Genomic DNA, 13626 nt, shown 5'->3' with positions numbered 1-13626 from the left:
CAGATGGCCACCAGACAACGGAAAGACAATAAGCGTCACCCATCATCAGGGAAATGCAAATCAAAACCACAAGGATATGTCACCTGAGAGCCGTCATAATGGCTAAAATTAACAACTCAAGAAACAACAGGTGTTGGTGAGGCTATGGAGAAGGGGTAGCCCCCTTACACTCCTGGTGGCATGCGAACAGATATAGCCACTGTGGAAAACAGTGTGGGGGTTCTCGATAAGTTAAAAAAAGTGGATCCCTGGGTGGTGAAGTGGTTTGGTGCCTGTCTTTGGCCCAGGGCGCGATCCTGGAGACCTGGGATCGAATCCCACATCGGGCTCCTGGTACATGGAGCCTGCTTCTCCCTCTGCCTGTGTCTCTGCCTCTCTCTCTGTGACATTCATAAAAAACATTTTTTAAAAAGAAGTTAAAAATAGAGCTAACAGGGATCCCTGGGTGGCGCAGCGGTTTAGCGCCTGCCTTTGGCCCAGGGCACGATCCTGGAGACCCAGAATCGAATCCCACGTCCCGGTGCATGGAGCCTGCTTCTCCCTCTGCCTATGTCTCTGCCTCTCTCTCTCTCTCTCTGTGTGACTATCATAAATAAATAAATAAATTAAAAAAATAATAGAGCTAACATATGATTCCAAAGTAGCAGAGTTGGGTATTTACCCCGAGGATACAAAAGTACTTTAGAAGATTCGAGGAGGGACACACAGCCCAGTGTTTGTAGCAGCGTTATCAACAACAGCCAAACTGTGGATACAGGCCTATGTCCATCGGCAGATGAATGGGCAGAGATAATGTGGTAAATATACACACTGCGACATCACTCGGTCATCAGAAGGGATGAAATGAAGCCATTTATGGTAACGTGGAAGGAGTGGAAAGGATTTATGCTAAATGAACTCAGTCAGAGAAAGATAGATACCAAATACCATACAATCGCATTCACATGTGAATTTTAAGAAACCAAACAAACTGGCAAAGGGGCTCAGGGAGCTGAGAGAAGCAAACCAAGATACCCACTCTTAACCACAGAGAATAAACTAATAAATATCAGAGGAAGGTGGGGGGATGGGGAATCAGGGGATAGGGACAGTGGAGGGCACCTGTGACCAGTACCAGGCGTTGTATCCAAGGGTTGAATCACTAAGTGGCAAACCTGAAAATATATCATACTGTGTTTACAAACAGGAATTGAAGTAAAACTTTAAAATAATAATTGGTAGTATTGATGAAACGTGTGCGCACTAGAGATAAAATCTGAAAGGCAACTAAAAATCCAAAGAAAGAGTTTTTAGAGCCACAAATCCCCTCCTTAGCTCAGCTTGGGTGAAGCCTGCCATGTCTATTCTCACCCCAGCAGAAGCCTGGATTTTGATTCTCTGGGGAGGTCACTGACTTGGTGGAGACAGGCTATCTGTGAACCCAAAACCTAAATAGAGCACATAAAACTAAACTGCCCAAGATAGTAGGAGTCCCAGCGTAGGTACATTCCAAGACCCAAACTCTAACCATACACAGACATAACCCTAACCCTACACTTAATCCTAATGTTAACCTAAATCTTAAAGAAGTCCCATCACTAATCGACAACCAAACACAAACCCCAAGACCAAAACACATTCACTGAACCTTCCTGCCAACCCTCACCCTAACTCCTAAACTTATTCTAAACCCTTATCCCTGACCTCTATCTTAAATCTAACCCTAACCTCTAACCCTAACCTTAACTTAATGTACTCAAATCCTATTCCTAACTTTAATCTGTACCCTAACCTTAACCCTCTAATACTAATCCTATCTCATACCCCAAACGGTACTCTAACCTGTACCCTAAAACTAACTCCTAAACCACTCCCTAAACCTGTCTCTTACCCTTTTCCAAAACCGTGACCTGACCTGACCCTAATCCCTAACTAAACACTAACCCTAACCCTAGCCCTAACCCCTATCCTAAACCTAACCCTCGCCCTATCCCTAAACCTAGCCCTTTTAACCTAACCCCTAACACTTACCCCTAACCCTGACTCACACCCTAACCCTTAACCCTAACTACAAACCTAAGATCAACCCTAACTGTAACCATAACCCTAACCCCACCTCCAAACCCTAAACCTAACTCTAAATCCTGTTGCTAACCCTAACCTTGTTCCCTAATCCTTAACCCCCATCCTAACTCCTAACCACTGACCCTTACCCTTATCCCTCACCCTAACCTGTAATCCGTAACCATAAGCTTAATCACAAACACCTAACATCTAACCTAAGCCTAACCACCAACTGCCTCCCCTCCCCTGACCCTACCATTCATTCTACCCATTCAGTTACCCTGTGGTTCTGACAAGTCCCTTCTGATGTGGACGTGGCCCTCAACGGCGACTCCAGAGTCCTCCAGGGGGTCCTGAGGAAGCAGGGCTCCTGTGAGTGCGGACGTGGCCCCACATCTTCCTGAGTCATAGTCAGCGGGTCCTGAGGACGCTGGGTCCCCTGTCACTGTGGACTATGCCTCAGATCATCTGGAAGCCTCACAGCAGGTCTTCAGGTGGCCAGGGGCTCCTGTCAGCCTGGACATGGCCCCAAGTCCCCCAGAAAACTCACCGTGCGTCCTGAGGAGCTGTGGGCTCCTGTCAGCATAGACGCAGCCCTATATTTCCCGAAGCCAAAGTGCAGGGCCTGAGGAGGACGGGGGTCCTGTCAGAGTTGAGGTGGCCCCACATTTTCTTCAAGCCTCACCATAAGACCTGAGGATGTTGGGGGCTCCTGTCAGCATACATGTGGCCCCAAATCTTCCCAAACCTTCACAGTGGGTCCTGAGGAGGCTGGAGACTCCTGTCAGTGTGGATGCGGCACCCACATTTTTCTTAGGCCTCACCACAGGCCCTGACAAGGCTGGGGTCTTCTGTCTGCATGGACGCATCCCATATTTCCCCAAGTCAACACCGGGGGTACTAAGGAGTCAGCATCCTGTTGTGTCGATGTGACACAACATCCTCCCGAAGCGTCACCGAGGGTTCTGAGGAGGCCGGGGCTCCTGTCACCGTGAATGCGGCCCCCAGCTTCCAGAAGCCTCAATTTATGTCCTGAGGTGGCCCAGAGGCTCCTGTCAGCGTGGATACGGTACCACATCTTCCTGAAGCCTCCCCGTGGGTCCTGAGGCGGCCCAGGGGCTCCTTTCAGTGTGGATGCGAGCCCACAATTTCCTGAAGCTGTGGCTCATCAAGGTGCACACATCCCCACGTTCTCCTCAGGCCTCCCCAGCACAGGCTGGCTCCTGATAGTACAGGCAGAGGAGGCCTACTGCACATTCATGCCCACTGGGTTGGGCCTGGGCTCCGGCGCCCCCTGCAGGATAATCAGGCGCTGCAGGAGGCTGTGCAGGAGGTAGTGGGTTCTCCAGGGGACGCACCTGCCTCCTTCCAGGCTCCAGCTGTGGCCTGTTAGCTTCGGAAACGTCTCACTGAAACGGAGCCCAACACCCGGCTTCCTCAGAAATACTTAAGGACAAGGAAATGAAATGTGGACCAGACTTTTTCCATTTCCCGCAAAACTCACTCAACCCTCTTCCACTGTGGGCAGGAATGCAGGCTGGTGCAGCCACCCTGGAAACAGTGTGGAAGCTCCTCAGTAAGTTACAAATAGAGCCGCCCTGCGACCAGCAGGTGAACGGCCTGAGCTCACTTCAAAGATACAGATACAGTGAGACTCGAGACACCTACACCCCAATGTCCACAGTGGCCGGGTCCACAGTAGCCACACTGTGGCAGGGGCCTTGGTGCCCTGTGGCAGATGATGGATAAAAAGGATGGGAGATAGATGATGGTCACAGACAGAGGAATGGCACTCAGCTACCAAAGAGAATGAATCTTGCTATTTGCAATGACGTGGATAGAACTAGAGGGATCATGTTAAATGAAATAAGTCAGTTGGGAAAGAGAATGACCGTGTGGTGTCACTCATAGGTGGAATTAAAGAAGCAAAGCAGATAACAACTGTGAAGGGAAGGAACAACAAATAAGATGAAAACTGATGCAGGAAATACAGACTCTTAATGATAGGAAACAAACTGATGGTTGTTGGAGGCGGGGGGGTTAACAGGGGACTGGCATGAAGGAGGGCACGTGATGTCATGAGCACTGCTGTTATCTCCAACTGGTGAATCCGTGAATTCTTCCTCTGAAAGTATAATACACTATCCATAATTAATTTGGTTTAAATTAAATTAAATTTAAAAAATCAGTTGTATCAGAGCACATTTCCTTCTGGACTCTCTGTTTTGCTCCTTCAGCTTATGCCAGGACCCCCCGTGGGACTGGTTTGCCTAAGTAGGCTCCACGCCTCGTCCATGGCCCAGCCCAGAGCTAGAACTCACGACTCCTGAGATCAGGACCGGAGGTGAGGTCAGGAGTTAGATGCTTAACCAACGGAGCCAGTTGGGGGCCCAAGAACCACAATGCTTTATCCTGTGTCTCTGTGACATTGTTTGAAATAGGGAAGTGCTGCGTCCCGCTCTCTCCTGCTCCTCCAGTACTGATTTGCTGTCCGGGGTCATTTGTGGGGGCGGATGGATGTTATGGGTTTTTCTTTTCCTATTTCTAACATCTGCCACCATGATTTTGATAGGAATGACATTGAAACTGAGGGTGGCTTCAGGAACTGCGGACATTTTCACAAGATGAGGCTCCCACCCCACGAGCCCGGGAAGGTCTCTCAGAGACTGGTATGGCTCAGTGCACAAGTCTTGTGCTCCTTTGGTTCAGTCTCATTATTTATTCTCCTTGATGCTCCTGAGAAGAATGAAGTCACGTCCTTCATTTCCTTCCTGAGTGCTCATTGTCGGGACACAGCAAGGCTACTCTGTTCTGTAGGGTCAGTTTGTGTCCCGTGACTTTACTTAACTCACTCCTTAGTTCTAACAGGTTTTGGTGGAGGCTCCAAGGTTTCATGTTTCCAGTACCGCATCTTCAGCATATAGGGACAGTGTGACGTCCCCCTTCCAGGTGTGGAACCTTTGCTGTTTACAGTTTAATGTCCTAGAAAGCCCCACAATAGAATCAAACTGAGCCCAGGCCAAGGGCAGGAAACCCCTATTAGAATGAGAACAGAGCTCAATGCCCTTGAAGGCCCCATATCAAAATGTAAAGAGAACTTGAGGAATTGCTCTAGCCCTTCTGGAGGTTCCCGAGACCAGCCCTTAAAACTAAGCAAAAACCCACTCGGGGTCCAAGTCCCTGCTCCTCTGTGTCAGGCATACTTGGACAGAAGCTCGAGTTTGTAAATAAACCCTCATGTGTTTGCATCGTTGTGGGCTTCTCCATGCTTTCTCAGATTCGCAATCTTGGGCACAACAGTCTGAGATAAGAAAACAAAACCAAAAGCAGTTCGGACGCGGGCAAAGTGAAAGCAGGGTTCTGAGAGATGCGCTTCGGGCCTCTTCTGTGGAGGGCCTGCAGACTGGGGGGTGGGATGCTTAGCCCCAGAACCAGAGGACCCAGCGTCCCCACCTGCATCACACCAAACAGCGCCAAGTCTCAGGGAGCAGCACAGCGCCACCCGCTGGAGGCCAGAAGCGCTGAAGACCACCCTGCCCCTGACCCCTCAGGTGCATCTCCAGGCAGATGTGCACCTGACAATCAGCGCCATGGGCCATCCCCAGACCCCGCACAGACCACTCGCTGCCACCAAGTTGTCAGACCACAGAGGATGCAGATCCTCAGCGCCGCCTGGAAAGTAGGGTCTAGCTTCCTTTGTACTTTGTGCTTTATTATCATTTATTTTCTTTGATTCTATTTTATTAATTGCCTTATTTTATTTTTTATGTATGTACCTTATATATTTCTTATTTTTACTTTCATGGAACTTTAATTTTGTTTGTTATTTTGGGATTTAGAATCTTTTTACAAGGAGGCCAAAATAATCTAGTGGTTTTTTGGGGGGAGGGCAGTTGTTATTGTTTTTCTTGGTTTTTCTTTTTCTCCCTTCTTTCTTTTCTGGAAAAAGTAATGAGATCAAGAAATTCACCTCCATAAAATAACATGAGGTAGTACTCACAGCCAGGAAGTCCATCAATACAAATATATGATGTCTAACTACAGTTTAAAACAATGATTATAAAGATAGCATCTGGGCTGGAAAAAGAGCACAGAAGAAAACTAGAGAATCCCTTACAGTAGAAATAGAAGAACTAAAATTTAGTCAGGCAAATGTTAAAAATGAAATAAATGAGATGCAGTCACAAGTGGAAGCCTTAAAAACAAGGAAAGTTATGGACCACAGAGGCAGACATAGGGAACTCAGCCACTTATTAAAACAATAACATTCATATCATAGGAGACTCAGAAGATCAAGGGAGAGAAAAGGTGGGCCTTACTCATCGAATAGAAATGACAGATACCCACCATTTGCTTCAAGATGGATGTAACTGGAAGGTATTATGCTAAGTGAAGTAAGTCAATCGAAGAAGGACAAACATTGTATGTTCTCATTTACTTGGGGAATATAAATAATAGTGAAAGGGAATATAGGGGAAGGGAGAAGAAATGTGTGGGAAATATCAGAAAGGGAGACAGAACATAAAGTCTCCTACTCTGGGAAACGAACTAGGGGTGATGGAAGGGGAGGAGGGCAGGGGTCGGTGTGAATGGGTGATGGGCACTGAGGGGGGGCACTTGACGGGATGAGCACTGAGTGTTATTTTATATGTTGTCAAATTGAACAACAATGAAAAGTAAATATATTATTTAAAAAAAAAGAAAGAAAGAGGGAAAGAAAGAAATAGTGGCACCTGGGTGGCTCAGTCACTTAAGTTTCTGCCTTAAGTCAGATCATGATCCAGGTCCCAAGGAAGGCTCGCGGTTCAGCAGGGAACCTGCTTCTCCCTCTCCCTCTGCCCCTATCACTCATGGTTTTTCTCTCCTCTCTCTCTCAAATAAATAAATAACATCTTTGAAAAAGAAAAAAAACCCACAAGAAGAGAAATCTCCCATGTAGAAGAATTTCAAACAATTTGTGCAGACATTCCACCTTCAAGTTGATGAGCATAGCTTCCCACTCTTAAGTGTGGAATACACATAGTAACTTCCTTCTACAGAATATATTATGAAAAACGTAAAATAACAATGATAATATAATAATAATAATAATAATAAAGAAGAAGAAGAAGAATCATCATCATCATCATCACTTAACTACGGGAAAAGATGACAAACACTACATCAGCAAGATGATCAGATCGATACCAAGTCTGATAAATCATGTTGATAGTATCTATCCTTTATATGATATAATGATAATGGCAGTATATCTCTGTATATAATCCGCAAAAACACTTCAATCATGAGATAAACAACAGACATGTCCCAACTGAAGGAAATTTTACAAAATACTCTACTTCTCAAAGTGTTCCAGGGCAACAACAACTAGGAAAGGCTGAAAGAATGTCACAATCCAGAGGAGCCTAAGAAAACAGGAGGACAAATGGAATGTCATATGAGGGGTGGTAACTTAGCAAAAACTAAGGAAATCTGAATAAAGTATGGTCTTTGGTTAATGCGACTATTTTAATATTGATTAATTAGCTAATATTTGTACCATACTAATATATCAATAATTGGAGAAATTGAGTGCAAGTGCATGCGAATGCTCTGTACTATCTTCTCAATTTCCCTATAAATCTTTCTTGTTTTCCTAATAAATAAGATTTATTTTGAAAATTGACTTAAATGAATCAGGCTCCAAGTGTAAAGACACTTTAAGAATAGTTTAATTAACTTTTGCCTTATTCTTAAGGACATCCTTCGATGGGAACAAAGTAAGAAGTTTATATCAGAAGGAAAGAAAAACACTTATGAACACGTATAATTCCTCCTCAACCTGAAAAGCAGGAACGGATAACAAATAGCAAAAATCAGATAAAAATACTTCTAGTATAATAGACACCATATTGCAAGGGCATTTAAAATTAGTAATGCATAACATTTATTTCCTTGACATTTATTTCCAAATTTCCAAACATTTATTTGTCTTCCAAAGAGTTCACAGTGTTTCAGTGTCAGTTGAAACAGGGGAAGAATCTCAGGGAAGAATCCTTCACATAATAATAAGACCATTGGTAATAATGTCTCTCAGTTCTTTCCAAATCCATAAAGATGCATTTCCTGAAAGTGACTGAGCTGTGAAGAAAGAGATGAGAAAACCTCATCCCTCTGAATTACTTGTGTCAGAATATTTTAAGCATAGTACTATGGATAGTAAATTATCCTTATTAACAGGAAATACATCTCAGATTGGAATCTGAGCAATCAGATGGGCAGAGAAAAAAGGCTTTGACTGGCTCTTCAACTTTTAAAGATAAAGGACAGCTTTTGTATGTACAAAGTCAGTTGTCAAGATAGCCTTAGGGAATAAGAGTCTGCAGCATCAAATCCCGCTGCACAGCCGGGATGACCGCACCCCAGCTCTTCCTGATCCCAAATCCCTGGGCCTGTGCCCCAACACAGGCTGCCATGCTGTGGTCATTTGCAATTGCTCTCTCAGGAGTTCTGGGGAAGGGGGAAGGAGCAAGATAGGATGGAACGGGACCCAAGTAGGCCGAGAAAATGAAGGCCTTTCCACTTTAAGTTCAGCGTTCAAACATGTCAAGCCATCCCAGGCCCCGTGAAGAAGAGCTGAAATTTACATGCCTACAGTTACAGGAAAAAAACAAAAGTTTACAGCTTAATGTCCTAGAAAGCCCCACATTAGAATAAGAACTGAGCCCAAGCCAAGGGATGAAGGCGCCTATTATAATGGGAACAGAGGTCAATGCCCTTGAAGGCCCCATATCAAAATGTAAACAGAACTTGAGGAATTACTCCAGCCATTCTGGAGGTCCCCAAGACAAGCCCTTAAAAGCAAAACACCAGGGATCCCTGGGTGGCGCAGTGGTTTGGCGCCTGCCTTTGGCCCAGGGCGCGATCCTGGAGACCCGGGATCGAATCCCACGTCGGGCTCCCGGTGCATGGAGCCTGCTTCTCCCTCTGCCTGTGTCTCTGCCTCTCTCTCTCTCTCTCCTCTGTGACTATCATGAATAAATAAATAAAATCTTAAAAAAAAAAAAAAAAAAAAAAAAAAAAAAAAGCAAAACACCACCGCAGGGTCCAAGTCCCTGCTCCGCTGTGTCGGTGTACTTGGACGCAAGCTCGAGTTTGGAAATCAATCCTTGTGTGTTTGCATCAGTGTCAGCTCTGTAGTGGTTTCTCGGATTCGCAATCTTGGGCACAACACCCCAATGTCCCCTCCCACCTGGGCTGAACCCCTATGCCATCCCACCCAGGCTGACCCTCAGTCACCTCTCCGCCCACAACAGCTGTGCACAGGCCCTCACACAGGTCCCACGGGCACGGTGGGCACTCCTGCCATCCCCAGCCTCCCAGAGGAAGGAAGGAGGTTCTGCAGGACACACTGGCATGGTTGCCCCAGGGCTCCCTGCTCAGCACGGCAGCTTGTGACATGTCGGGGTCTGTGTCCCTGATGCCTGCATCTCCTCCATGGTTTTCCCACAGTAAATGAAAGAGGAGGCCCTGGTCTCCTCCTAGGACATCACGGAGGTAGACTTGTACGTCAACAGGACGTTCAGCAGTCACATCATGTTTTGATACTACTACAGGGTAGGGTGAGGCTGAGGGGCCAGGGGGGATCGGGCTCCGGGGGAGGACCAGGGGCTTCTGGGTCGGGAACACGGGGCTTCTGAGGCCGGGGGAAGAACAGAAGCCAACAACACACGGCTGCATGGTAAGGTGCTGGGGATGACCCCCGTGACCCCTCCCCCGGAGTCTCGAGGATGAGGAGGCCACTAGGATGGGACCTCCAGGGGATGCCATGTGAGCTGAAAACCAAAGGGGTGAGGGACGGCCCCCTGAAAAGCAGGGGTTGGGGGTGCAGGCCGTGGGGGTCAGTAAGGGGACAAGGGGGCAGGGTGCATGGCTGTGACTGGAGGAGGACACACATCGATCTGATGAGAGTCAGACGGGTCAGGGTGACACCCCCTCTCGGTGCTTTATATATTTCTAAATTCTATGCATTTAATTTGAGACAATTTGCAATTTGTAAACATACATAGTATGATGACCCGAGATATTGTCCCCAGTCCAACCAGGGCCCTGCACTGACCACACGGGGCCCCAGGGGCAAGTGTCACAGCAAACCCCAGACTGGGGTCACCTTTTTCTGTAGATTTCCCCTGTGGATCTTAGATAAAGGGTTTGCCGTGTGTCTGCCAGCCCCCCCACCCCATTCCATTTCCCAGACCCACACCATCCCCTAACATCATCATCCCCCATGGCATAAACCCTACACCATCCCCCTCACACACACACAGCCTCACACAATCCCCACCCACACTATACCCCAACACAATCCCCCCTACACCATCCCCCACACTCTACCACCATCATACCCATGCCCCCACACCATCCACCCCCACACCATCGTCCCTGAGCAAGGACCCGATGAAGCTGCCCCCTGTGGGACATGCTCAGCCTCCCCAGGGTTCTATGGATACCCTGCTCCCATCAGAACCCCAGGTGTCCCATAGAGTACCCAGGGGTGGCAGGGAGGAGGGAAGACAGGGAGCCCCCTACAGGGTGTGTGCAGGTGAGTGGTGCAAAGGACCCACTGTGCCCTGCCATGCCCACTGTCCCTCCTGGAGCATGGCACACCCTGCACAGGACACCAGCCCCTAACCTAGAGGAACCTGGGCTGACTGGGCGCCAGGCTCTGGGGGGTTGGATGGATTTGAGCCCCCACCAGGCCCAACACAAAGACTAATGGGATCCAGCCCCCCATGGCCCTGGCCAGCCCTGGATTCTGGCCCCGGTCTGAGTGAGCTTTCTCACAGTTGGATGTGGCCTCCTGGGCACTGGGCGTGCACCCACAGATCCAGGTCGCTGACCTAGGGCAGACCGGGGGATCCCAGTACACCCCAGGGTGGGGAGAACAGGGGTAGGCCGGTGGGCCCCACCCACACCCACACCAGGAGGCAGGCTCGTACAGGTGCTGGGGCCCCAGGGGTCCCGAGGCCGGGGTCCAGCTGCCCGGCAGGGATCCAGCACAGGAGCCCATGAGCTGCAGTTCCAGGTCAGCTCTGCTGTCCTCAAAACCGTCACTCAGGCTGAAACCTCAGGACACACGCCTCCAACCAGAGTCCACACATGCTCCCAGGTGGGGGACTCCAGCACTCGCCCCTCCCACTCCGTGTGATTCTTGCTCTCCCCTAAAGACAGAAGGGTCTCCTTCCCCAGGGGAAGGCGCGCACCCTCTGCTCTTAGCCTGTTTGCTGTAAAAAGTCAATAAAGTGTTGTGGTGCAAAAATGCACAACCAGCCCGTTTCTGTGTCTCCCAGAACTCTGTGCATGGGGTGTGGAGAGACCCACAGTGAGGAGGAGGGGGCACCACTGAGGCCCCAACCAGCCCATGCAGGGGTGCCGCTAGGCACACACAGCTGACGTCCCCACGTGCCATCCAGGGGTGGCCGGACACCAGGGTCAGGCCTCACAGACTTTACTGGGACTCAGCCTGTCCCCCGTGGGCCAGAATGGGCGGGAGAGTGTGACAGCCAGGGAGCCTCAGGTCACCAGGGTCTGTGCAAAGTGACCTGAGAGGTCACTGCTCCCTCTGTCCAGGGGACCGGGGCTGGCCGGATTCCAGAGCACTTTCTCCCTCCCCGCATCCCTGTGCCTGGGTGTCTGGGGCACAGAGGGCCTGCGGGGTGGTCAGCGTGGCCATGGAAGTGATTTCAGGACAGCAGGCCCTTGTGTTGTGCCCAAGATTGCGAATCCAAGAAACCACCAAGGAGCCGACACCAATGCAACCTCCCAAGGGTTTCTTTACAAGCTGGAGCCCCCACTGGGACCAACCAAAAGTTGGTCCAAGTGCACCAGACACATTGCAGCAGGGACTTGGACCCTGAGACGAAGAGGCGAGGCAGCTTTATAGGGGCCAGTGGACCATGGGATACGCAGAAATTTGCACAGTCATGTTGGTCCACATGTAGGTGGCCAATTGAATTACACTTTACCCTATAGTATCCACTTGAGCTGGTCTATTACTTTGGTCAGAATCGCTGCGGGGTTTTGGCGGGCACAAATCATGGATACATTGTTATGAGCAGATTTCCGATTAGGGTGTGCCCAGCGGAATGACTAGGGTGGGGCAGCACCTTAAGCCATAAGCAGGTCATTTGGGGGTCATAGGGGAGGTGGCGGATGTAGCACAAAACGGAATCACTCCTGCTCTGCTTGTCCAGGGGAAGGGGATTTTTGTTAAATTTCCTGGGTCCCACACTTGCAGCTCATGCACCTGGACCACCCTCACCAGGTGGACTCAGCATGAACACCTTTTGGTGCTGGATCTCTCACACCAACGTGTGGAGCGCACCCTCCTTGCCCGAGTGAGTACGGGGTGGGTGAGCATGGGGCTCGGCCTGAAGGCCAGTCAGCACAGGGGAACAAGGAACCCCAGCCCCATCACCACTCTGACTCCCACATACAGGCAGCCTCATGGCTCCCCGCCATGGGCAGCCGGTTCCTCAGGAGCTCCCCCCAAGGGTGGCCCGAATGTCTGGCTCCCTGCTGGAGAGGCATTGGGGAGAAGAGAAGCAGCCGGCGCTCGGCAGGACCCACTGCCAGACATGGGAATGTGGCCGAGCCGGAACTTCCAGCTCAGCTGATCCTCCAGCGGAAAGACACTGCATGAGCGAGCCCCGGGGTGGACAGGAGAGCCCACCTAGCCACCCAGCGCCAGCACCAGAAATGATGTTGTGTCAACCATTTCCGGGTTTTGGGTTACCCAGCCAGAGGATATGATAGCTGCACGTGATAGCTGCATGTGATAGACACACACACAAAACCCAAAACCAACAAAAGTCAGAATCCCCCCAATGTTGTCAAACAGCAGCCGGATGGTTACATACACCACACTGTGATCCCCAATAGGATATATGGAAGACGCTATAAACCACGACTGCAGACGTGCTGAAGGCACGGAGATGTGCCTGCTGGGTTCCAACAAGGGCACAGAGGGGAAGGAAGCATCCTACGGGGGGCCCCTGCTAGGAAAGGACACCAGTTCCCTGTGAAGGCTACAGAGGGTAAAATCTCTCCTTCTCTCTTTGTGCTTCTGGTTTCCTCCACATGCCATTTTCCTCAATCATATTAGAAAGAATTTATTTTAGGTTTTTAAATTTCTTTTTATTGGAGTCTAATTTGTATGAATTCTTCTTTCAGCATGGGTGTCATTCAAGGGAGAAGGAGAGATAAAGATTTTCCTAGACAGGCAACATATAAAGGAGTTCATGACCACTTAACCAGTCCAGTAAGGAATTTTAAGAGGGACTCTTCTAGTGGGGGAAAAAAAGAGACCAAAAGAAACAAAGACTAGAAAGGCCCAGAGAACATCACCAGAAACACCAACTCTTCCAGAAACACAAAGGCACAAAGTTCATATCTTTGAATAATCACTCTGAATGCTGATAGACTAAATGCTCCAATCAAAAGATATAGAGTATCAGAGTGGCTTAAAAAACAGGATCCGGGATGCCTGGGTGGCTCAGGGATTGAGCCTCTGCCTTTGACTCAGGGTGTGATCCTGGAGTCTGG

This window comes from Canis lupus, chromosome 26 (genome assembly GCF_048164855.1).
Source record: "Canis lupus baileyi chromosome 26, mCanLup2.hap1, whole genome shotgun sequence".
Taxonomy (NCBI): Eukaryota; Metazoa; Chordata; class Mammalia; order Carnivora; family Canidae; genus Canis; species Canis lupus.
The sequence above is the reverse complement of the archived record's forward strand: the minus strand, read 5'-3'. Positions refer to the sequence as shown.